Genomic DNA, 23172 nt, shown 5'->3' with positions numbered 1-23172 from the left:
CATACTGGTGCTGCAAAGAGTGTTCTTTTGGCTCCCTTCATGCAGCTACAGTTTGTGAAGTAAAGGGCAGTCACAGGATGGTTTGTGCTTATATGCTCCACTTTTTAAAATATTTCGTAGCACGACGTAACAGGGCCTCTGGTCGTATTTGACCTGAATAGTCTAAAAGTTGCAGGTATCCACAAAGTGCTTCTGGAGAACAATTTCCTGAGCAAAAGCAGAGATTAGAGCCAGAAACAACACATGCACAAAGGAAAACAGGCCCCAAGCGTCTGCAGGCTTAAGAAAGCTAGTTAGCAGATTCCCCTGATTCAACAGATCCAAATTACAGGGTTTTAAAATCAAGATCAGAGTAATTTGAGCAAACACACACATGTGAATTGAACTTTTTACACCTCTGATGTAATTAAAAGTCTTTTTGCTAAAGCACTGGAGTGAATACACTAGTGAATAGGGGAAGGGAAACAGATCAGTTGTTCTTTGGTACCTTCCTTTAAAAAAACTCCTAAACTGTTTGGTCAGACCATAAAGAACAGTAAAACAACTGGGCTGTCATGCTCCTGAGAAAAGCACCTAACTATTGGAGAAAGTAAACAGTGAGGTTTCAGCTGCAGCCCTAGAAGCAACAACTACATTAGAACAAACACTTAAGCAGTTTCATTTCTGGAAAGATAGTTTGTAATTTTGGGAAAGTAATGCTTCTTTCCAATAGTTGAAGATAATTAACATGTATTTTCACATGCATATTTTTCATGTTAAAAAGAAAGCTGTGGATAAATCTAAAATCAGCTTTTAATTATACTCAGGCTCATCCAACACAAACCAGTAATAACTGTAGAAGCCTAACTAATTCTCATTTGTTCCAGTTTGAATTTTTTTTCTCCTTCCATTAGTTTTTTGTTTTCCATTACCTTTGTGGTATTTTATTCTTATATTATCCAAACTGTCAAAAACTGAGATACTGCTTTAAACAACATACTTTGACCTGGTAAACACCTCAGTACCAACATTTCAAACCCTAGCTCACACAAATAACTCAACCCACAGAAGAGATCCAATTCAATTACACACATGTAACAACAATGAAATAAAAATATCCAATATGTTTAAAATTATAACATCCAAAATAAACCATACCAGATCAAATTACACTGGGTACAAGATAAACAGAATTAATATCATCATACACATGAATTAAGTAACCTGTCTGTTCTTTGAAGTAGGTACTTACAAGATTTTCAGCGGTTGAGAGAATATAGATGGCAAAGTATGAGGACCAGAGGCCATCATATAAAGTATGGAATATGGCAAGATTCAGATTAACCCAGATGTTTTTGAATAAATGAGGGTACTAATTGAGAGTGGGCAAGGATACAGTGATCTGAATAGTTGACTCCTCTTTCAATAAGCTTGATAAATAGTACACTGCAAGAAAACAGATGTTACTCACATTCTATGCCATGGTGGTCTAGAATTTGAGTAACAAAAAAAAGTTCATACACTAACAGATCTTTATTTCAAATGGATACTTGATCTGTTGTGGTGTCTGCTTGACATTGCTACAGCTGGTGCCAACAAAAAGTCAACATGCTTTTTGAATAAACTGTCTTTTTTAAAGAAAGCACAGAGTGAGAGATTTTCTCTGTGGAGAATCTTTTTATTACAGTGATATGAGCTAACTCAGTTCTTTTAACTAACACTTTATACAGCCAAAAAACTCCGTAAGCTGATTTGTACCATCTTGGTAGCTAATATACTTCCATTCAATTTTCTAAATTTCTATTCATTATTTACATAATGCCATAACAGTACTCTAGTTGTGTATCATTACACGTCGAATGCTTTATTGATTCTGTGTCTCATTCTATTAGAAGTATGAAGCCAGTTTTGCAAAGCAAGAGGTCTAATGTATGTATAGAAGTTAGACCATACAAGGATCTACAGGTCCAAAGAGATCATCTTATTTCCAAAATGCAAACATAACTATGTGGTTGTACATAATCACAAGCTTTGTGGATACAACTTCTTACTTTTCTGCATGCACCTAGCATGCTTGGTTTTATAATCATGCTTTGGGAGTGCATTTTGTAAAACTCGGTCAAAGGTATCTGTAGTTTCAAGGATGAATAAGGCAGTAGACCCATTAACACAACCAAAATTAGGATATAAATAAAGTACATTGCATATAAACAAGTCACATATGCAATTATAAATGTCATACTTAAAAATTGTTGCCTTCGCCTTGAGGCCAAAGGCCTTATCATAATAGCAAAAAGCTAAGATCTGAAAGGAGCCAACAGCTTCAAGAATTTTCAAGCTATGCGATTTCTGGTATTCAGATTCTCAGCAAACATTAACAATTTTTTTTTAATGTCTTTTTAGAAATCTGTGTTATTTGGTTTAATGTTCTGCTTTTTCTACAGTCTTCTTCCACTATACCTAGTTTGAAATTAATTGTCTGAGCAATAGTGCTCTATTAATGAACATCTTGCATCTTTTTCATTTTATTTAGAAAAAAAATAAATGCAAGCTCTATTTACATTCCTGAGCAAAATTTAGGCAGATATTTCAATCATCTTGTCTTCTGCTAAATTTTTATATCCCCATAAGAGGGATGAAGATCAATATTGTTCAGTGGAATCTACCAACTAACAAACTCTCATTTCAATCACACAACAGCCCATTCAGCAATAATAAAATTAACTAAATTCTAATAGGTTAAAAATGCTTAACAAAAGTAAATACATTGAACTTAAAGTTAGTTAACACTGACAGGCATCTTTATTAAAATCTTATTTTTAAAAATTGTCTGTAGGGTTCACATAATACTGTAATAAAGTCCACAAGACTGATTCTCATGAAGTTGTACTTCATAGAGGACTTTCCATGGATGTTAATTTTACCTCCATCATGAAATTTATGACCTTTCTCCTTTTCCCTCTCAGGTCTGAGAGCAAGAAAGCATGGTCAGAAGAAGCTATAGTAGGGACCTTCCATTGGGCTGCACACCCACAGTGTCTGAGAACATCAAACTGTAATGCTTTATTCCCTATTGTCTTTTTAAGCCTGATTATACATTTTATCTAATGACTATTTAGTGAAGAGGCATGAGATTCAAAAAAGAAGATGAGCAACTAAAAATTCTGACTTATGAATTATATTTCCCACTCCTCTGAGCTTCTTGAGCCCTCCTTTCCATCCTCTATCCTCACCAAAATTAACATTTCAAGCAGTGGAGTCACTCTGACGCTGCAAAGCAGGTGAGGGGACAGAAACAGAAGCCACAAGCTTTCACTGCCTCTCACTGCCTTGTCAGCATGCCGTATGAGTGGTGTCCAATAAGCCAAAAGAATCACTTCACAAATATGTGGCCTGCAGACCATGTGTTGTCCTTTAATGAGAACAACTATGATAGCAGGGTCTCCATTGTCTCACATGCATCTTATTCACAAAAAGATAGGAAACCAGCAACAGTAAGAAATTCCTATTGCTCTGAGTTCAGTAATAATGAGTGAAGTACCAAAAGAATGAGGAGCAAAGTCACAAAAAAATCTGGAAAGTGGGATACAGAGGATAATAATTTGTAGCTTTCAAGTTCTTGGGAGGTGTGAAATTTTAGTTTTCTGAGGTACTCATGCTACACTAGCAACCAAATGAATATACAAATTCTTCCAGTACTGTTTTCCTACTTTCATTGATTGGCAAAATGCTAGTATAAATGGATGCCTCTTGCACCACATTTAAGGATTCAGATTTAATCTCATCTTCAGAATTTCATCTCAAGACCTTGCAAAAGATGGTCAATAACTTAATCTGCAAGACATTTGCAGTTTAATGAAGTCATAATCAGAGCATGGGTTCTGCAAGTCCTTATTAAATACATGTGTTTCACCTGTAGTGACTGCATCATTTACAGAGCTCTGGTTTTCAAACACTAGAAGTCAGATATACCATGCTTTGTGATATGCAGTTTAAACCTACTAGGGGATATCACAAGCAATGGCAACAGACAACTGTATTTTAAGAAAGAATGCTTGAAGTTGACTCATTAATTGGAATAATTTGGGTGCACATACTGTACTGTTTGTCACTAAGCAAAAAAAAAACAGAAGCAAAAAGACAGGGGAAGATGACAACTGAAAACAACTTAGGTCTTGAAAATCTCACACACACACACACAAACACTTCCTTCATGGAAAAAAAAGTCAATTCTTTTAGTTGAGGTAGAACTGAATTAATATATATAACTGTTAAATTTTTCTAGAAGGACCCTTTTGTAGACACAACCTGGTGTTAGTTCATCAGTTTGGTAGGCATGCATCACTCAGCTGAGAACTGCGTGTTCAGAACCACGTGCATATAGGTGACAAGCAAAAATCAGAGCCAAATTCCACCACACCATATCTTCATAAGTTACTAATGCCATCTTTAGTCAGCTTTCTTCAGCAAATGTGCTAAACTGCATAGAGTTTAAAATGTATTTGGTAAGGTTATGACTCACTTTCAGCTAGCAAACAGCCATGACAGCTTAGAAACTCACACACTCATACTGTGTCCACTACGGCCTTTTTTCTAGAGGGTCTTGCTCTGTTTCCATTCTGGGTATGTTAAATATGCCCACACTTCAGTCACTCAAGCACAAAACCCAGCACATTAGTACAAACACTTCCTCATTAGGAGTTTAAGTATGGCCCCTTTCCTAACTGCCACGGGTCATGTCTAATAAAAGCACATTTTTAAAAGATTAAACTACTGCTACTACATTTGCTGGAGTTTGCCAAGTTTTGTATCTCTTGGGAAACAAGCCTTAACACTTCCACCTTCCCACCTCCTCTTCACTACCCACTCCCATAATGGTAGCCCATGGTTAAGCGATTCAAAACATTCCAGGTCCTTTGGAATGGCTGCTTCGGCACTGAAAAGGCTGCAAGCTCCATAACTGGCCAAGAGCACTGTACACAGATTTGTTGCTATTACACTGCCAGTTCCATTTATTGCACTCACCTGCAAAATCTTCCTGTTTCAATTTATTTGGCTTCCCACATAGTTTGTATTTGGGACATTGGTCAGTGGTTCTCTAGCACTCCTTCACATGATGGAAGTAGAGTCTTTACAGGTGTTGTCTCCCTCTTGACCCATCAGAGGCTACATCAAGCTGTCACAGTTCCCTAACAGCTGTAGCAATTATCACAACAAATGCCACAGTTTTGGCTGGGATCAAACCAGTCTCAGATCTTATTTAGTTTAAATTATTTCATTACTATGGAGTCACAAAGTCCTTTATTCTTATTCAAAACACTTCTTATCTGGAAATATTGGTAAGATTAACACTAATATACTCATACTTCAATGGTTTTTTTATATTCCTATCAAAGTAGAAAGTTTTCTGCAATTGTTAGGTGGTTTAGGGGTAGAAGATTATATAAAATTTCCAAACATTTCTCTACATTTCTCTACTGGTTTAGCAGGAATTGAATTATATAGCAGTTTAGAAGCAACATCACCCAACACACTTCACTGAAGTCACCTTTTTTCCCCCCTCAGCATTTCAACAGCAATTATATTCTTTTCCAACTTTTTTGCATACAAAGGTCCATTCTCAATTATGGCATAAACTGGTTCACTTTTCTCAAATGACCAGACATTTTTAAAACTTTAAAAACATACTTTCCTAAAAAAAAGCCTTTCCACATTCTAAATAGACCTAAGCTGCACTTACCTCCTCAGTTTCATTACATTTCCAAAGTCACACTTTCTTACAGAATCTTCATCTCTATTACCAGCTGTTGCACAGTTTGCTCAAAAAAATTATATAAATGTATTACACAGGTATGATAGAGTCAAAATGCTGCTATTTACCCATTGTGTATGACACAAATGGTCACACTACAGCCACACATCCATGTCTCTATCTGCTTTGGCAGGTGGATCCCTATGCTAGAAAGATCACAAAACAGTTAAGGGGTTACTAAACCCTGAAAGCCTTTCCACAAAAATGGATTAACTGTTTTGCTCTAAAAACACTTTCACAGAAACCAAACCTGGGAAACAAAGTTAGCAATGAGGATTATTGTTTTTTGAAAAGTATTTTAGCACTCGAAAGCAGATCATTACTAGAAGTACTGAACAATGTTATCTGTAAGCATAGTCATTTTTATGAGAGGAAACTAACAAAACAATGACAACTCATTTTGGCAAAGGAAACTTCAAATAAGCAGTAGATTACACTCTGTGGGATACAAATCTAAGAGGAAAATACTTCACAGTTTTAGCAGCTACTTAATAAAAAAGTACATTACAGGTAAAAAGCAAGCTACAGTAGGAGATAGGATGGATAGAAGAAAAGGATAGTAAGAGATCAAATCAGTTATCTGTGAGGTTTTCAATAATGACTAACACAAAAAAGATAACCCCAAACTTAAATTTGCCACCCTACTGAATCAGGTATCAAAATATCATTCATTATCATTCACTATTTTCACTCATTATTTGGATACCAGAGAAGAGCCAATTCAGAGACTACAGATACAAGTCTGCTGAAATCACACTGGAGAATACAATTTGAAAATTTAATGATTCCAGTAGAATGCTGATGTGGTGAAGAAGAAAAATAAGGTTCAGTTCAATAAAGACAGAAATAAAATTCTGCCTTTACCTTGGCATATAGCAGATATATCACACTGGCCAGGTAGTAACTCTGGCTCTGGGGATAAGCAGAGACCGCAAACAGAAGGTGACGCATCAGCACTGCATGCTGTGAGGCAGCATGCACACGGAGGGATCCCTCTGTCCTGCACAGAGCCCTAGAAGATCCTGCTGGCCTGTAAGATGTGCTCAACTGAAAAGAGAGCATAAAAGTGACCAGATAGAGAGAAAACAATGACACCAAGTTAACTGCTTGAGCATCGGAAGGCTCTACTGATAGGTCGGGACAGGCTGGATCCATGGGCTGAGGCCAGTCGTATGAGGTTCAACAAGGCCAAGTGCCGGGTCCTGCACTTGGGTCACGGCAACCCCATGCAGCGCTACAGGCTTGGGGAAGAGTGGCTGGAAAGCTGCCTGGCAGAGAAAGACCTGGGGGTGCTGGTTGACAGCCGGCTGAATATGAGCCAGCAGTGTGCCCAGGTGGCCAAGAAGGCCAACGGCATCCTGGCCTGTATCAGAAATAGTGTGGCCAGCAGGAGCAGGGAGGTGGTTGTTCCCCTGTACTCGGCACTGGTGAGGCCGCACCTCGAGTGCTGTGTTCAGTTTTGGGCCCCTCACTACAGGAAAGACACTGAGGTGCTGGAGCATGTCCAGGGAAGGGTAACAAAGCTGGTGAAGGGCCTGGAGCACAAGTCCTGTGGGGAGCGGCTGAGGGAGCTGGGGCTGTTCAGTCTGGAGAAAAGGAGGCTGAGGGGAGACCTTATCGCTCTCTACAACCACCTGAAAGGAGGTTGTAGTGAGGTGGGTGTTGGTCTTTTCTGTCAGGTGGCTGGAGATAGGACAAGAGGAAATGGCCTCAAGTTGAGGCAAGAGAGATTTAGGTTGGAAGTTAGGAAAAATTTCTTTACTGAGTGGGTTGTCAGACATTGGAATAGGCTGCCCAGGGAAGTGGTTGAGTCACCATCCCTGGTGGTATTTATTAGATGTGTAGATGTGGTGCTTAAGGACATGGTTTAGTGGTGGACTTGGCAGTGTTAGGTTTATGGTTGGACTTGATGATCTTAAGGGTCTCTTCCAACCTAAATGATTCTATGATTCTAAAATGTGATCAAGAAGCAAAAAACAATGGGGATGAGTGTTGTGGTAAGAGGAAAGAACAGAAGATATCTGATGTAACTCTCTTCTGTAATATGCAACTGCCAAGAAGGGAAAGAACTGTTCTCTGTATTTGTCAAGTTTGAGACAAAGTATAGGGTTAAGTGGTAGTAGGAGAGATTAGATTAGGTATGAAGAAGACTTCTCCAGTGGAAAGGACAGAGGACTGGAATAGATGGAAAAGTTTGCTAAGTTTCTGCGGTTGGAAACATGTAAGAACAGGTGAAGGAAAGACCCTTAGGTGTGATAGACACCTCGTTCAGCTTCAGGAAAACAGGATGGTTTACACAGTCTCTGTAATCCCCATCAAGCTCTATTTTTCTGTAATTTCTCTCTGCTTTACAACAGCTAGCTCCACTTAGGCCACTGAGCTGAACATTGGAACCAGTGTTTTGGCATCTTAAATATTGTTGCATGAAAAGATTATGTAGCAATTCTCAATCAGGTTTAATGCCTGCTACTTTTACACATCAGGTAAAGCATACTAGGTTTTTATTATCATCATCTTACAAAATACTAGTGATATCCCCTATTGCCATATAGCACTTAAATAACCACATACATGCTAGTGAAAAGAAGCTTAGAAATGTCTATGACATATTCCTTTAGTAGCAGGTAATTTTCTCTGCCTAAAAAGTCAATCTGGAAAAGTTCTTACCTAATTTTTAAGATCTTTAAAAGGGCCCATTAAAAATACCCGCAAGAACAAATCAGATTAAAAAAGCACACCTTGAAATCAGTGGACTACAACCAACACAATCCAATTTCACCATGATCTTTGCTTCATTTCTTACCCTACAGCACTGGTTGGCAAGGAGCTGGCTTGTTAACATTGTAATATATTTCTAGACAAGTGAAATTTGTCAGACTTCTTTTTCTTCCACTTAAAAAGTGTTAAGTGTAAATTAAGACACAATAAAACACCTAGGAAAGACAATTAAGATCATCCAGTGTCAGAAATAGAATTAAGTCCCTTTTTGATAGTCAGCATTCACATGTTTTACAGTGTACTGCAGCACATGATTACAGAGCCACAAAATGCACTGTTAGGCACATGCTGTCATGGGACAATGTGTTTTCCACATCACCATTCAGAAATGCCTTATCATATAAGTTGCTTGAACATGTTTACTCACAATTCCTGATTAAACAGTCATTTTCCCATTGAATAGACTGATTTAAGATACACTGTGAATACAAAACACAAGCTGAAGTACTGTCAGGAGGTATGGTATATTTACAGATTAAGAGCATTAGTAAAGGTAAGTAAAGCAATCTTTCCTCCCCTATCAAGAAGTCTTATTAAAATATATGTGCTTATTCATGTAACAAAAATGCTGTGGGTGTATTAGGCTGAAAAATCCAAGTCATTGAGTTCTTTGGGAGAAAGCAAGAATCCTCCTCCTTCTGCCCACAGCTGTTCATCATATTCAGCCATCTATGGTTATTAATATTAGTATTAAATATATTCCTGTCCAATTGGGTTCACTGATGTTTCCAGTTTTTGAATCTATTCTTTTCCCCTACGTTAAACAAATCTAATGACTTCTATCCATAGCAAATGTGGAGCTGATGAGCAAATGGATGATAAAAATTCCCATTATTCCTTTGTGCTCATCTCTTGCACTTAAGATTCTTGTCATGCCCTGGGCATTCTAGCTGTCTGATACTGTTCCTTTATTTCTAATTGCAGCGCTTTCTCTGCTGAACATTTCTCTGTCCAGAAATTTGGTGCACTGCCTAGTACCAAGCAAAATCTGCTTGCAATGTAAGAACATGTGGAGAAAGTATGTGTTTTTGTCACACCCTATTAAATGGTATTCAAAACACAATGCTCCAGAAACTAAATTGATTGTAGGTTTTATAACCCTTTTCAGGCTAATGGAAACAATTTAGTACCACGAATGAAAACATAGCTAGTGCAGCTGTGGGAATCTTAAATTGCTCGGCTCAGCAGTTCTGTTCCGGCTTAAGTAGGATAAAGTAGTTAAAGTTCAGTTAGATTCCATTCTTCTGGATCTTTGACAGATCGTTTCGGATTAATGTCTTCAAAGTTTTCAACATTCCTTGTAAAAGACTTTCTGAGGAATTCCTGGTTTGTGCTTTTAACTTGGGGGGCAGTGGGAGGGAGCTGTAAGAACTGGGAAGAGAGGGGAAGTGGGGGCAGGAATGACATGAGGAAGTTTTCAATCATTTTGTAAAGTGTCTTGAACCATCTTTCTCTTCATTTTGGTTTTATTGTTAATATACCAAGTGGAAAAAAAAAAAAAAACCAAACCACAATAAAAAGTCTAATGGTTTTCTTATAACTTTAATGATTTAGCTAAGACCACAAAAGCTAGAGATGCAGAGCCAAGGTTGAAAGTCAGCCCTTAAGTCCACCCTAGGAATCTGCTGCAGCTCCTTAAGGACCTGTCCTTAAGGACAGAAATTTTCTCCTGTGCTCATTCACATTTCTGTATTTAAAACTGAATGCCATGATTAAGCATTAAGCAGGAGACCTGGTTACCCAGGTCACGGAGAAGGCTGAGGTACTCAACAACTTTTTTGCCTCAGTCTTCACCGGCAAGTGCTCCAGCCACACCAACCAAGTCGCAGAAGGCAAAGGCGGGACTGGGAGAAGGATAGGTTTGAGACCATCTAAGAAACCTGAAAGTGCACAAATCCATGTGATCTGATGAGATGGATCTGTGGGTCCTGAGGGAACTGGCAGATGAAGTGGCTAAGCCACTATCCATCATATTTGAGAAGTCATGGCAGTCCAGGGAAGTTCCCATTGACTGGAAAAGGGGAAATATAACGCCCATTTTTAAAAAGAGAAAAAAGGAAGGCCCAGGGAACTACAGGCCAGTCAGTCTCATCTCTGTGCCTGGGAAGATCATGGAGATGATCCTCCTGGAAACTATGCTAAGGCACATGGAACATAAGGAGGTGACTGGTGACAGCCAACATGGCTTCATTAAGGGCAAATCACACCTGACAAATCTGGTGGTCTTTTACAATGGGTTTACAGCGTTGGGGGATAAGGGAAGAGCAACTGATGTCATCTACCTGGACTTGTACAAAGCATTTGACACTGTCCTGCATGACATCCCTGTCTCTAAATTGGAGAGACATGGATTTGACGGATGGACCACTCAGTGGATAAGGAACTGGCTGGATGGTTGCATTCAAAGAGTTGCGGTCAACAGCTTGATGTCCAAGTGGAGACCTGTGATGACTGGTGATCCTCAGGAGTTGTATTGGAACTGGTGCTGTTTAACATCTTTGTTGGCAACATGGACAGTGGGATTGAGTGCACCCTCAGCAAGTTTGCCAACAATGCCAAGCTGTGTGGTGTCATCAACAGGTGGGAGGGAAGGGATGTCATCCAGAGGGACCTTGACAGGCTTGAGAGGTGAGCCTGTGCAAACCTCATGAAGTTCAACAAGGCGAAGCACAAGGTCCTGCACATGGGTTGGGGCAATCCCAAGCACAAATACAGGCTGGGCAGAGAATGGATTGAGAGCAGTCAAGGAGAAGGACTTGGAGGTATTAGTTGACAAGAAGCTCAGCATGAGCTGGAAATGTGCATTTGCAGCCCAGAAAGCCAACAGTATCCTGGGCTGCATGAAAAGCAGCATCACCAGCCGGTTGAGGGAGGTGATTCTTCTCCTCTACTCCACTCTCATGAGACCTCACCTGGAGAACTGCGTTCAGCTCTTCAGCTCCCAGCATAAGAAGGACATGGCTCTGTTGGACTGAGTCCAGAGGAGGGCCATGAAGATGATCAGAGGGCTGGGGAAACTCTCCTACGAAGACAGGCTGAGTTGGCTTTGTTCAGCCTGGAGAAGAGAAGGCTCTGCGAAGACCTTATAGCAGCCTTCCAGTACCTAAAGGGGGTCTACAAGAAAGCCCGAGAGGGACTTTTTACAAGGACACGTAGTGATAGGACAAGGGGTAATGGCTTTAAACTGAAAGAGGGTGGATTTAGATTGGATGTAAGGGAGACACTGGAACAGGTTGCCCAGAGGGGCTGTGGATGCCCCATCCCTGGAAGTGTTCAAGGCCAGGTTGGATGGGGCTTTGAGCAACCTGGTCTAGTGGAAGGTATCCCTGTCCATGGCAGGGGGGTTGGAACTAGATGATCTTTAAGGTCCCTTCCAACCCAAACCATTCTATGATTCTGTGATTCTATGATTAAAAGCTTGACAGGTATGAAGGAAAGTTGTCTGCTGGAGAACTCAGCACTACACATTACAAACCAAATCCTCTACCTAGCCACTTATGAGAAGGAATCATTCACATGGATATTACCTGCACTGTACTACCAGAAAAACATCTGTGAATATTACTTGACAAATTGATCACTAAATGAGCCATTATCTTGCGGGGTTTTTAGACTGCCTTAGGAAAGGAGGGTGCTACGTAACACAAAGGCTTACAGATGCAAAACACTGATTGGCAAAAAAAAATGTTCCAGAAGAAAAGTAGTAATAAAGCAAGCCTAGCATGAAAATGTAGCCTTTCTAAAAAGTAAGCCGTTTATGAGAAGCAGTAGTAAAACTGCTTAATTCTTCTGTGCCTCTGGGGAGAAATCTAAGCCTTTTGAGAAGTGATGGAGAGAAAAATGAAGCCAATGGTGTGTTTGTCAGTGAGAGAATGCTGTGGAAACAAAGTTAGTAATTTTAGTACTCCTGCTTGCCAAGAGCTGACAGGTGTGTAGTTTCTTATTGTTCTGAAAGGCAGCCAGAAACCACAGTTTAATATGCATCTATGTCTTCATTGTAGGGGAGAAAACAGCTGTCTCTCTGGCACATGATACAAGATGATAGAAATATTGAGACGTACTCTTCTTTACAGTATGTTAGCGTCATTTTCATGGCTTCATTTGATCTTCCAACAAAACACATAGCTGGAAGGAAAAAACAAATGCTGCAGTCCAGATCAGATCAGACATGGTGTGACAACCTCTGCTCCCACAAACAGATATTATTTCACAGAGCCTAATCACCTCAACAAGAATTTTTCACATGAACAAGGGTTGAAGGATTAGAGCCATATTTTCAGCACAGCAGATCCAAAGACTTTCTACAAATAACTTGTAAGTAAACAAAAACAGGGGAATACCAGGTTATTTCAGATAAAAAGGCAGTAATCATTTCCAACCATTCTTAAAGAATGACTCCCATAAATCCTTCAGTTTTCAAACTGCTGAGATGTCTGTGATTAATAAAGCCTTTGAATGCAAAAGGTTTCCTCACACAAGAATTATGTGTGTTTTCCTGTAATATATGGCAAAGCAATCTTTTAATCCTAATTCCCTCAGGAGGGTAAAAAGTACATACACATCATACGCACACACACACAATGTAACAGAGGCAATAATTTGCAAGAAATGTTAGGCTCTATGCATTCAATTTCCTTTCTGTGCAGAAGTATACTACAGTGTTAAAAGCTCATGATAACTGGCTGGCAGATTGTCAACTGGATATGCATAAAATGTCTGCACTGTGTCCAGGCTTGTATGATTTGACAATTTGACAGATGTAATTTAAGCAATAAGACTTGCAAGTTTTCTATTTACCAGAGTATGAGAAGAGGGACTAGTGCACTCATTCAAAAAAAAAAATTTTGGAAATTCTGAAACTCTCACAAAAACATTAATGTTCAGAAAAATACTAGCCTTGACAAGCAAGCTTCAAAAAGCTCAATAAAATTTGTCATTATAACAGAAAGGTCCTCTAGGCTTATATTGTATAGAGTTACTTACACTTACTATGTCAACCTGTTAAAAGTATCAAACAAAATAAGACTCAATGACCAGAAAAATTAGGCAAGTCACAGATAAGCACAAAATAATTCTTAGACTAGTAGACAGAAGTGTAATTTTTTCCACTTCACTGTCAGCAGCTTCTGATGCATGAGGAAGTGATTTTGTGATAAGAAACTGTGTTTTTACACTAAATTTTAACACAGGCAGGAAACACAAATTTGGTAATTTGTTGGATAAGGAAGAACATAGCTGAATTAAGACTTAAAGGAAGTCACATGATGAAAATTCATCTATTCAGACCTCTCCAATAATGATTCACCACATTTCTGATGGTCCTAGCTAAACCCCAGCCTGCAAGTGCTTGCCCAAGCTAAACAGATACCACATACCAGCATGCAAGATCATCCATTTCTCACTGCACCTAAAGACCATGTAAGCTACAATATGAGCATCTCAACAAACAGACCAAGGACAGACTCAGAATTATTTTCTCCTGCTGAAGTTTCTTCTCACAAAGAGCTGCTCTGATCCACTCTAAATTACCTGGACTTGGGCGTAAGATCAGACCACTACATTAAGTAATAGATTGGAAGAAAAATTGCATTTCCAAACATGTATATTAAAAAAAAATAAAAAATAAAAAGAAAAGATTCATACCAAGTGCCTCAATTTGTGTAAAACTTGTACTTTCCAGTTATTTTTCCAAATTAAACTAGGTCATGAAGGAAAAGAGAAAATGGGAGAAACTGCTTCTTCCACAGTTTTCATTCTTGTGCTGCTCAGCACCTGTCAGCACAACAGTTCCAGCAGAGCTAACATGAATATGTGCCTGGCATAGTTAAAGTCAGCTGTGCCCTGGTGTGGTTTTGCAATGTGGACAAGACATGACCTAAAGCTGTAACATGATGTCTGACAACTTTCTATAATTGTATTTTCTAGTCTGGAGAACAAACACAAGAAATGAAAGAACATGCATGCTCCCGACTTGGCCAAACAAGTCAGCTGAAGCTATAGTGTCTGGTCCTGAATGCATCACAAGCAACAGAGTTACCAGTCCCTTGCAGGATCAACAGATACCTGCCACTGCTCCTTCATTTTTAGAAAAAAAAAAGAGGCTGGTTATTTTTTTAAACTGTTATCCTTGTGTTTAAGAATGTGGAATAAATAAGAATCTCTGTTTAAATGCATTGGTGAATGAAAACATCTTAGTACCCAAAGGACTGTTACTCATATTGCTTGATTTCTTTTAACCCTAAAATCACTGGCTGGTAGCCCTAATTAAGAGCACATTGGTGAATGAACAGACAACTGTTTAGAATTAGTATGTTAAAAATTGGTCATAAATCATCAGATTCTTGGTGTAGAGAGAGGCTAAAAAGAGGTTTTAGAAGACTGGATCTCCCATAGAGACCTTTCATAGTCAAAGTCTACTCCAAGGCACATTACATAGGAGAGGTATTGCAGCTACAGAGCTCCTCACCCCCAGGCCTGGTTATCTCACCATATTAAATAAGTATATTTGCCAGAATTGATAAGTCTTATTCTGGTGTCCCTACTACTACAGATGTCTTTGCATCTAAAAAGTCCTCAAGTGTCCTAGCTCAAATCTCAATCTGCATCTTGCAAGCAAATCCCCATTTGACAAAAAAAAAAAAAACCCAACCCCCCAAAAAACAGTGTCCCACTTTCAATCAGAATCTTACACACAATCACTTCCTAACATGAAACCTAAAAGTACAAAGCTGAACATGCTGTGTCCACATGCACAAGAACATGTCAATACATACACACAAACTCCTCAAAACACCAAAAACCATGTTCTAGCCCTATAAGCCACTGAAGGTTTCTTATTTTTTCACTGCAGACTTGGCAAACAAAACCTCAGAAAGCATGAGGAATGTATCATTTCAGTGCCAATCTCTAATCCAAAACCAGCTTTAAGGGTTAAGACTATTTTTTTTTTTAATAATTTTGAGCACAGTTAAGTCTCTTGTGTATTAGTGTTCTGCCACAAAGGAACAGAAATGACTGACATATTAAAATTTCAAAACTTGGCTTGCAAACTGAAAAGAATGGCTCAATAAGAATGCATAACCCTGGAGAATAAAAATGCAATCCTGGAGTTGAGGGACTTCAAGGACAACAGAAGTAAAGCATTTTTTTGTCACATAGGTGCAAGCAGAAAAGGAAACTGCACTTTTTTGTGTCCACAAATGCCAACTGCAAATTAGGCAGTGAGGTTGAGGTACTTCGAATCATAGAATATCCTGAGTTGGAAGGAACCCCTGAGAACCACTGAGTCCAAATCCTGACTCCACACAGGGCAACCTAAAAGTTAAACCATGTATCTAAGAGCATTGTCCAGCCACTTTTTGAATACCAACAGCCTTAGGGACATGACCACTTCCCTGGGGAGCTTGTTCCAGTGCTTGACCACCCTCTCAGTGAAGAACATTTTCCTAATATCCAATCTGAACTTCCCATGATGCAGCTTTAAGCCATTCCTTCACAACCTATCACTGGACACCAGAGAGAAGAGATCAGCACCTCCCTTTCCACTCGCCCTCATGAGGAAGCTGTAGACAGCAATGAGGTCACCCATCAGTCTCCTCCAGGCTGAACAAACCGGGACTTCTCAGCTGCTCCTCATAAGTCATGCCCTTTAGTCCTTTCACCATCTTCGTTGTCTTCTTTTGGACATATTCTAGTATTTTTCTATCCTTTTTATGTTGTGGAGACAAAAACTGCACACAGTACTCAAGGTGACTGAGTACAGTGGGACAATCGCTTCTTTTGACCAGTTAGATGTACTGTGTTTAATGCACCTGATATGGTTGGCCCTTTTGACCTCCAGGGCACATTGTTGACTCACATTAAGATAACCATTAACCAAAACCCCCAGATCCCTTTCTGCAAGGCTGAAGCCTCTTGTCCTCCAGTCTATAAGCACATCCAGAATTACACCACCTCAGGTACAGAATCTGTCATTTGTCCTTATTAAATTTCACACAGTTGGTGATTGTCTACCACTCTAATCTATCAAGATCTCTCTATAAGGCCTCTCTACCCTCAAGGAAATCAATGGTTCCTCCTAGTTTAGTATTTTCGGCAAACTTAGTGTGCACTCAACTCCTGTGTCCGGGTCATTAATAAAACATTGAAGAGAACTGGCCCTAAAATTGAGAACAGGGGAAGACAACTAGTGACTGGCCACCAGCTAGATGTTATCCCAAATACTACAACAATTTGAACCCCATCCTTCAGCCAGCTGTTCACCCATTGTATTGTGTACATGTTGTCCTGATTTCAGCTGGGATAGAGTTAATTTTCTTTCTAGGACCTGGTATAGTGTTTTGTTTTGGATTTAGTATAAGAATAATGTTGATAACACAAGGATGTTTTCAGTTTAGACTAAGTCAAGGATTTTTCAGGTTCTCATGCCCAGTCAGCAGGAAGGCAGGAGTGGCACAAGAAGCTGGGAGGGGACACTGCCAGGACTGCTGACCCAAAACGGCCAAAGGAATATTCCATACCATGTGACATCATGCCTAATATATAAACTGAGAGGAGTTGGCCTGGGCTGAGGGGGGGAAATCACTGCTCGGGAACTAACTGGGCATCAGTCAGCAAGTGGTAAGCAATTGCATTGTGCATCACTTGTTTTGTATATCCCAATTCTTTTATCATTATTATAATTGTTATTTTATTGTTGTTATTATTATCATTATTATTTTCTTCCTTTCTGTCCTATTAAATTCTCCTTATCCAACCCACAAGTTTTTTTTCCCAGTTCTCTCGCCCATCCCACCGGGTGGGGGGGAAGTGAGTGAGCGGATGCGTGGTGCTTAGTTCCTTGCTGGGGTTAAACTACAACACATGTCCAGCTGTATGTGGGACATTTTGTCCAGAAGGATACTGTGAGAGACAGTATCAAAAGCTTTGCTAAAATAAAAAAACCCCGACATCCACTACCTTCCCTTTGTCCACTAGGCAGGTAACTTTGTCATCAAAGGATATTAAGTTAGTAAGGCGTACCTTTCCGTTCATAAACCTATGTTGGCTTTGACTGATGACTGCATTGTCTTTCAAGAGTTTTTCAGTAACTCCAAGAATACTCTTCTCCACAAGTTTACCAGGCACTGAAATGAAACTGACAGGCCTATAATTACTAGGGTCTTCTTTCTGGCTATTCTTGAAAATTGGAACAACATTCTCTAGCTTTCAGTTGACTGGCACCTCTCCAGGTTCCCAAGACCGTTGATAACTGAGAGAGGTCTTGTGATAACTGCAAGAGGCCAACTCTTTCAGTACCCTGGGACGAATCCCAGTGGGCCCCATGGACTTATGTACATTCAGTTGCAGCAGGAAATCCTGTACAAATTCAAAGACAACATGGAGTCTACCACTCCCCCAGCTGTGGTCCTCCAACCCAGGGCTCCAGGGCTTCCCAGGGCCCATCACCAGTGTTAAAGACAGAGGCAAAGGTGGCATGAAATGTCTCTGCTTTATCTTCATCCCTATTTCTGAGATGATAGGCAACCTCATCAAGTAATGGACTGATGCCTTCTTTAGTCCTCCTTTTGCTGTTAACATAATTTAAAAAGCCTTTTATGTTATCTACCACAGTACTGGCCTGCTTCAACTCCATTTGAGCTCTGACCATACAAATTTTCCCCCTATGGCAGTGAACAGCACCTCTGTAGTCCTCCTGTATAGCCTGACCCTGCTTTCAAAGTTCATACACTTTCTTTTTCGGCCTAAGTATCCAGAAGGAGATCCCTGTTCAGCCAACCCAGACTTCTGTCCCACTTGCTTGGCTTCCAAACCATTAGAAATGCCTTCTCCCATGCTTTTTTAAAAGGTAGTTCTTAAAAAGTGACCAGCATTTATGGACCCAAATACCCCTGCAAGCAGATTCTCAGGGGACATTACTATCCAGTTCCTTGAGCAGCCTAAAGCCTGCTCTTCCAAAATCCACAGTAGCATCTCTGCTCACAGTTTTTCTTATATTGCCAAAGATTTTAAACTCAACAATTTCATGATCCCTGTTGCCAAGACAAGCCACCAATCATCACTTCACCCACAAGACCATCTCTATTTACAAACAACTGACCTAGGAGGGCACCCTCCTACTCAGCTCCCTTAGCACCTGTATCAAAAAGTAATCTTCAACAGGCTTCAGGACCTTGACAGGCTTTTGGAGTGAGCCCATGCAAACCTCAAGAAGTTCAACAAGGACAAGTTCAACAACCTGAACCTGCATCACAGCAATCCCCAGTATCAGTACAGACTGGGGGATGAAAGGATTGAGAGGAGAGAAAGACTTGGGGGTGCTGGTGGATGAAAAATTGGACATAAGCCAGCAACGTATGCTTGTAGCCCAGAAAACTGATTGTATCCTGGGCTGCATGAAAAGAAGCGTGGCCAGCAGGTCAAGGGAGGTGATTCTCTGCCTCTACTCTGCTCTGGTGAGACCCCACCTGGAGTACTGCACCATGCTCAGGGGCCCCCAGTACAAGAAACATTTGGGCCTGCTGGAGCGGGTCCAGAGGAGGGCCACAAAAATGATCAGAGGGCTGGAACACCTCTGCTATGAAGAAAGGCTGAGGCAGTTGGGGTTGTTCAGCCTGGAGAAGAAAAGGCTCTGGGAAGGCCTTATTGCAGCTTTTCAATACTTAAAGGGGGCTTGTAAGAAAGATGGAGAGAGACATTTTACCAAGGCCTGCAGCGACAGAACAAGGGACAACAGTTTTAAACTGAAAGAGGGTAGATTTAGATTGGAAGTAAGGAAGACTTTTTTTTACGTGGGGGTGGTAAGACCCTGGAACAGGTTGCCCAGAGAAGTTGTGGATGTCCCATCCCTGGAATTGCTCAAAGTCAGGTTGGATGGGGCTTTGAGCAACCTGATCTAGTCAAAGAATTCAACGCCCATGTCAGGGAGGGGTGGCCTCGATGGTCTTTAAAGGTCCCTTCCAAACCAAAACATTTTGTGATAATATGAATTCCCTGGACCTCTTTGTGTCTGCTGTATGACAGTCCCAGTTAACATCTGGGAAGTTGACGTCGCCCATAAGGACAAGGGCAACTGATTTAGAGGGGGGGTTAATTCCTTATAGACTAATACATCCATGCCATCATCCTGGCTGGGTGATCTGTAGCAGACTCCCACAACAATATCTGCTTTATTAGCTTTCCCCCTAATCCTTACCCGAGGCTCTCAACCATGTCACCCCCAACTGCAAGCACTGTACAGTCCAACCCCACCTTTACCCACAGCGCTACCTCTCTGCCCCGCCTGCCTCTCCTGAAGAGCCTAGAACCATCCATCACAGCACGCCAGTCGCAGGACTCTTCCCACCAAGTCTCGCTGACGCAAACATTGTCGTAGCTCTGGGACTGAGCCAAAGCTTCCAGGTTTGGAAGCTTATTCCTCATACTGCGGGCATTTGTGTACAAACATTTGAAATGTGCTCCACTGTATTTGGCACATTGTGCAGCAGAGTGAAAGCCCTCACCAGCACAACATCACTCAAACCTCACCATGCTGTCCCAGAGCTTATCACTAGTAACCCTGTCCCGCCTCGCACCTCTGCAGAGTCACCTTCCTGAGCAATGGCCGTGGCTTCTGCAGGAGGGGACAGCCAGCGCCTCTGGCACATGGAGGGCTGCTACACAAGAGTGCAATGCTTCAAGCAACAGACTACAGCACGTGCCACTGCACTCAAGCTTTGTGCTGTGGACCCAACTGAGACCTTGGTTCTTGAGAAGAAAAGCTGGCCTGAGAAGGCAGGCCAGCCCCTTTGCCAACTGCCACCTTGCATCGAGCTGCAAAGATGGGGTCAGTCTTATTTTTGTTGGGGCTTCCCCTTGTCTGCATTGCACAAACACCAGCTTGAGTGCTCCAGGACGGAGAAGTTGGGGAGATGCCTCCTTCTTGTTTCCCTCTGCCCTGCAAGCTGCGAGTGGCACAGGAGGGGAATATCTCAGACCAGAACTGGGAGTGTGGAGCAGAAAGGGGGGCATGTACATGACGCAGAGCAGGGCTTTGCCCCCACCCCTGGTGTACCATGCAAGTGACTAAGCAGACATGGTTGGAAAGAAATTTAGAAGCTGGCATCCCATGGCTTGGATAAGTGTACTCTTCGCTGGGTGAAAAACTGGCTGGATGGACGAGCACAGAGGGTTGTGGTGAATGGAGTTAAATCCAGTTGGCGGCGGGTCACAAGTGGTGTTCCCCAGGGCTCAGTGTTGGGGCCGGTTCTGTTTAATACCTTTATCAATGATTTGGATGAGGGGATTGAGTGCACCCTCAGCAAGTTTGCAGATGACACCCAGTTGGGAGGCAGGGCTGATCTGCTCAAGGGAAGGAAGGCTCTACAGAGGGATCTGGACAGGCTGGATCCATGGGTCGAGGCCAATCATATGAGGTTCAACAAGGCCAAGTGCCGGGTCCTGCACTTGGGTCACGGCAACCCCATGCAGCGCTACAGGCTTGGGGAAGAGTGGCTGGAAAGCTGCCTGGTGGAAAAGGACCTGGGGGTGCTGGTTGACAGCCGGCTGAATATGAGCCAGCAGTGTGCCCAGGTGGCCAAGAAGGCCAACGGCATCCTGGCCTGTATCAGAAATAGTGTGGCCAGCAGGAGCAGGGAGGTGATTGTTCCCCTGTACTCGGCACTGGTGAGGCCGCACCTCGAGTGCTGTGTTCAGTTTTGGGCCCCTCACTACAGGAAAGACACTGAGGTGCTGGAGCATGTCCAGGGAAGGGCAACCAAGCTGGTGAAGGGCCTAGAGCACAAGTCTTATGAGGAGCGGCTGAGGGAGCTGGGGCTGTTCAGTCTGGAGAAAAGGAGGCTGAGGGGAGACCTTATCGCTCTCTACAACTACCTGAAAGAAGGTTGTAGTGAGGTGGGTGCTGGTCTCTTCTGTCAGGTGGCTGGAGATAGGACAAGAGGAAATGGCCTCAAGTTGAGGCAAGGGAGATTTAGGTTGGATGTTAGGAAAAATTTCTTTACTGAGTGGGTTGCCAGACATTGGAATAGGCTGCCCAGGGAAGTGGTTGAGTCACCATCCCTGGAGGTATTCAAAAAGCGAGTAGATGGGGTACTTCAGGACATGGTTTAGTGGGCTTGGTTGATGGTTGGACTCGATGATCATGAAGGTCTTTTCCAACCTAAACAATTCTATGATTCTATAAATTCAGGCGTGGGGAACATCAGGTCCCCAGGGTTAAAAAATGCTTTCTTCTCCAGCATGGACAATGGCCCCTTGCCAGGGCTCCTCTGGGCCATTTTTTGGGTACTTCAGGTTGGCAAGAACGAAAAATAGGGATATGTTCTCTGGATCCACAATTAGAAGTATTCATTGGTTAAGAGACTGAAGTACAGAGATGACAGATGTGACTTTAGTCCATATATCTTGCCTACATACCACATTCATGAATCTGTATAGTCTTCCCAGCAAGGCATGCATGATAAATCAGTACCATCCTATCCACTTCACATAATCATGTGCATGTCATATCTTTAACAGTGAGAACTAAGTCTTCTCTTCCTACCTCCGCTCCCTATGTTTGTCCTGTCTTTTTTTTTTTTTTTAAATAAATTCCAGTTTTCTTAAAAAAATAAAAAGAATGTTGTTTCTGTAAAACCAACTGGAAAACTCTTTAAAAAGGCCTATGTAAAGTGGGAGTCTCCCACAGGCACGTTTGTTTTTATAAAGTACTTTGCACTCAGAAAGTCAGATGATGTAATGACTATTCTGTGTTCTTAGTGTGTTATATAGGGAAACATAAGTCATTTCCTCCATTATTTATAAAATGATAGAATGACCTGCAAATACATATGCATACAATGAAGTAAATTCAGAATTCAGTATTCAGCAACTACTACCATCTGGTACGTTTTCACTTGCACCTTTCCTGAGCTGCTGCTGAATACATCACCATTCCAAAGAGAGTGCTTTGTTTAAAGTGCTGACTTGCAGCATTTCCAGTTTTATGCTGGGCAGGGAAAATATAAATATACTCCATTCCCTCATCTTTCTATAGCCTCCTCAGACTTCCATTTGTGACTGTTCTTAATGTTCCTGAAAATGAGGCATAACTGTTAGCTGACAAATAAATGTCTGAACTGAAGTCAGATGACTCTTTATGACAAAAGCACAGGAACTTATCCAGAGTAGTCAAGTGCTTCACTAAAATGGATATTAAAGGCAATTTTTACACTCCAATCTCAGGCAAAAGTATTATGAAAAAGTGGATCTGTTTTGGATGTCAGCAATGGCTGTTCAATGATTTTAGTTAGATAATAATTGATTTGCTCTGTTTCTGAGTATAAACACTCACCTTACACTTAAGAATCAGAAAAAAACCAGCTGGCAGCAAAAGTATAAGGTACTAGAAAATAAGAACTGGAATGAATGCCACAGTGACTCCAGCTTCCATGGCAATGGAATTTGACATATGCAGAGGGAGTAAGTGGGGCTGAAGCACTAAGCACTGGCTCATATGTATAGCTTTCAAAAGTGAATCTCCATACCAAGAGCTTCTGGATGGATTATACAGGTCAGTCAGGCCAAAACCATTTGGGGGACTTCACTGGAGTACCACAGCAAAGGGA

At 41.3% G+C, this 23172-nt stretch overlaps 2 long non-coding RNA genes across 2 annotated transcripts; one reads left to right on the top strand and one right to left on the bottom strand.

Annotated features, from left to right (window-relative positions):
* Nucleotides 1-690: 690 nt before the first annotated feature.
* On the bottom strand, nt 691-17216 carry LOC115337360. Its single transcript, XR_003922106.1, has 3 exons — nt 16968-17216; nt 8090-8094; nt 691-701 (listed from the first exon to the last, which is right to left on the bottom strand). It is a non-coding gene; the product is annotated as an uncharacterized LOC115337360 (long non-coding RNA).
* Nucleotides 11516-19182, top strand: LOC115337361. The gene is made up of 3 exons (XR_003922107.2): nt 11516-11608; nt 15006-15010; nt 19168-19182. It is a non-coding gene; the product is annotated as an uncharacterized LOC115337361 (long non-coding RNA).
* Nucleotides 19183-23172: the final 3990 nt, after the last annotated feature.

Source organism: Aquila chrysaetos, chromosome Z (assembly GCF_900496995.4).
Source record: "Aquila chrysaetos chrysaetos chromosome Z, bAquChr1.4, whole genome shotgun sequence".
In the NCBI taxonomy this organism is placed as follows: domain Eukaryota; kingdom Metazoa; phylum Chordata; class Aves; order Accipitriformes; family Accipitridae; genus Aquila; species Aquila chrysaetos.
This window is presented reverse-complemented; position numbering and strand designations above follow the sequence as displayed.